Below are 3,257 nucleotides of genomic sequence, written 5' to 3'. Positions count from 1 at the left end.
AGAGCTGTAGAGCTGTAGAGCTCAGAGCTGCAGAGCTGGAGAGGAACCTGGGCCTCTTCTTATTTCTTCTACTAATAATGAATCATCGAGCTTCTGGCTTTCTTGTAATTTATCAGACTATCTTTCCAGGCCAGGTGAGAATCATCTTGGCTGGTGGAACGTCACTTCCTCTCAGCTTCTGTGATGGTTTAAAACTAACTCTCAGTGAGTCTTTTTGTAGGCGAGCCACAGTGACGACATCTGAGCTGCTTCCCTGCTGCTCTGCACATGAATGAGCCCCCCCCCCCACACACACACACACAGACCCACTATCACACCCCCACCCCCCCAGTCCACGACCGGAAGTAACGACCCTACCGCGGACCCTTGGGCGAGAGAAAACAATAAATGAAACAATAAATGAAACAATAAATAAAACAATAAATAAAACAATAAATAAAACAATCAATAACAGACGCAGTGACGGCCAGATGCTGGTGGGCGGGGACACGGGGAGAGGCAGCGGAGCTGTGATTCGCTGGAGCCGCTGTGGTGGCGGGGAGGTTGTGGAGAAGAAGCGCGCTGATTGGTTGAGGGTAGAGTCCATGATCAGCTGGTTAATAAGCCGCCGGTTTGAGGAAGAGGATGAAGATGGTGGAGGATGAAGAGGAGCCGTGGACACGCTGCGGCTGATAAACCGGAGACAAACACGGAACCCTGTCAGAACCACTTTCCCCGGGACACAGTAGAAGTCCGTGGCCCGCAGGTGTGGAGCAGGAACCCGGGTCATGGTGCAGCGTGGCGGGGCCGCGAGCCGCTGAGGCCGGGGTCCGGTCACATTAAGAGACCGATGAACGCCTTCATGGTTTGGTCCCAGGGCGAGAGGAGGAAGATCATGGAGCGGTCCCCCGACACGCACAACGCCGAGATCTCCAAGCGGCTCGGGAAGCGGTGGAAGATGTTGAAGGACACCGAGAAGACCCCGTTCATCCGGGAGGCGGAGCGGCTCCGGCTCCAGCACATGGCCGACCACCCGGACTACAAGTACCGGCCCAAGAAGAAGCCCAAGACGGACGGCTGTGCGTTTCATGCGGGGAAGCCAGCCGCTCAGTCCCCGGAGAAAAGACCCGTTCATAAAAAACTCCGCCAAGAAACTGTCCAAGTTAAAATCCGGTTAAAGCGGCGGCGGGTCCCGGCAGAGCGAGCAGCCGCCTCCCGCAGCCCCGGACCCCCGGTACCGGTACGTGTTCACCAGCAGCTTCAAAAAAGCTCGTTAAACGGGAGTTCACCGATGATGAGGAGGACGAAGACTCCGAGGAGGAGCCGGAGCTGGAAGCGGAGGAGGAGGACGATCCGTCCCGGTACAACCGGAGCCTGAGCTCCGCCGAACCGGAGGCAAGCGGCCGCCTCTTCTACAGCTTCAAGAACATCACCCGCCAGGGCAGCGGCTCCTCCGGACACCCGGCCTCCCTGTCCCCTGCCGCGGGGACGACCTGGACGATCTCCCCGCCGACGGGAGCGACTTCACCTGAGCCTCGTGGCCGGGTTCCACGCCTCCTCGGAGCCGTGGAGCTCGTCCTGCAGCCCGGGGAACCTGAGTCTGTCCCTGGTGGACAAGGACTTGGACTCGTGCAGCAGCGAGGGCAGCCTCGGGTCCCACTTTGACTTCCCGGACCACTGCACCCCGGAGCTCAGCCAGATGATCGCCGGAGACCGGCTGGAGGACCACTTCTCTGACCTGGTGTTCACCTACTGATCCCGGAGCGGGGGGGGGGGGGGGGACCCACCCCGGTGTCCCCGGCTCAGGGACCGGGGAGGACCGAGGCTGCTGCCCGGCCTCAGGGCTCGGGCAGCGGGGACAGACGGACTCTCTCTTCAGACTTTTATGGATTTAGTTTGAACTGAGATCAGGATTCAAACCTGCGGAGCTGACGCGAGTCACCGCCCCTCCAGCTGTGGGACATGACAAACCGAACATACCTCATCTTTTTATCTCAGTATTTTCAGGCCTATTTTTCTACAGGTTCGCTTGATTCTCTTGTTTTCATTCAGACTGAGTCTCCGGTGGGACGGTTCACTTCCTGCCTTGCTTCACAGCCGCTGCAGTTGTTTTAAACGTTGTTGTACATGTTGTGTAAAATAAGTTCAGGACCTTTGTTCCCAAGAGAAACTGGATTTCAGTTGTTTTTGATTTCGGCACATTTTTGTGTTTTGCTCACTGTCATTATTTTTGTGCAATATAAAAGAAAAGAGGAAAAAGCAGCAGCAGCATCCTGAGTTTCTTTTTGTAGCAGAGGAGGAAAGTCTTGTTGTTCATGATGAATAAATCAGCTGGAACTGAGTCACCTGCTCTGACTGGTTATTAATATGAATAATAACTTTATTTGTATAGCACTTATCGAAACGAGGTTACAAAGTGCTTCACACAATCATCGGATCACATGGTTTTCACAGTAAAAAGACATGAATGTTCAGGTCACATGACAAAGTACCTGGTGTCTCGTCTTTATTTTCTTTTTCTACATTTTAACACAAATCTGAAGTTTTTCAAAACAGGTTTAATAATTTGGTTTTGATGCATTTGAGGAGAAACTTTTTTTATCTGCGTCACTTGAACAGACAACAGAGAAGTTGTGTTTGTCGCTGCAGATGTAACACAACAACACAAAGTCCAAGGTGGAACACACCTTCTCTGGACTAAATGAAGAAACACATTTCATCCTCTGGAACATTTTTCATTCTCAAATCTTTTCATGTTTGACCCTGTTTCGAAGTGAGAGCCAGTGAAAGTGTCTGAACTATGTTCACGTGACGCGAGTCTCGATGGACTCGATCTTCACAGGGAAACTATTTACGTTACTGCAGTAAAGAGATTCACTTGTACTTTTACTGGAGTAGTTGTATTTCTACTGGAGTATTGAGTGTCTGGACTTTACCTTCGGAGTACATGAAGAAGTTCCAGGTGTGAAAAGGTCAAAGTAGAGTTCAAATGTAGTTTCACTGTTGACGCTGCTAAATAAAGGATCAGTGGTCACATGACGTTCGTTAACAATCTAAACATCAACTCTTCTGTCGGCGTAGGGTGAGAATCTGGTCTGTGACAGTTTTTAACTCCTGTTCATTAATTCACCTTTTGGTTATTTAGTTTCTGTCAGAAACTCAGAAGGAAAATCTGACGTCTTCAAATGCCTTGATTCTTTCGGCCGTCAGGAGACTTAAGTTCCTGCAGACGAGTGCGTTGCTACAAACTTTTACTGCAGGTTTTCTACGACGTCTTC

General features: G+C 51.3%; 1 pseudogene; it reads left to right on the top strand.

Moving 5' to 3' along the window:
- The first annotated feature begins 625 nt into the window (after positions 1-625).
- On the top strand, positions 626-2,320 carry LOC117758749 (annotated as a pseudogene).
- The last annotated feature ends 937 nt before the right edge of the window (positions 2,321-3,257 follow it).

This window comes from Hippoglossus hippoglossus, chromosome 24 (genome assembly GCF_009819705.1).
Source record: "Hippoglossus hippoglossus isolate fHipHip1 chromosome 24, fHipHip1.pri, whole genome shotgun sequence".
NCBI lineage: Eukaryota > Metazoa > Chordata > Actinopteri > Pleuronectiformes > Pleuronectidae > Hippoglossus > Hippoglossus hippoglossus.
This window is presented reverse-complemented; position numbering and strand designations above follow the sequence as displayed.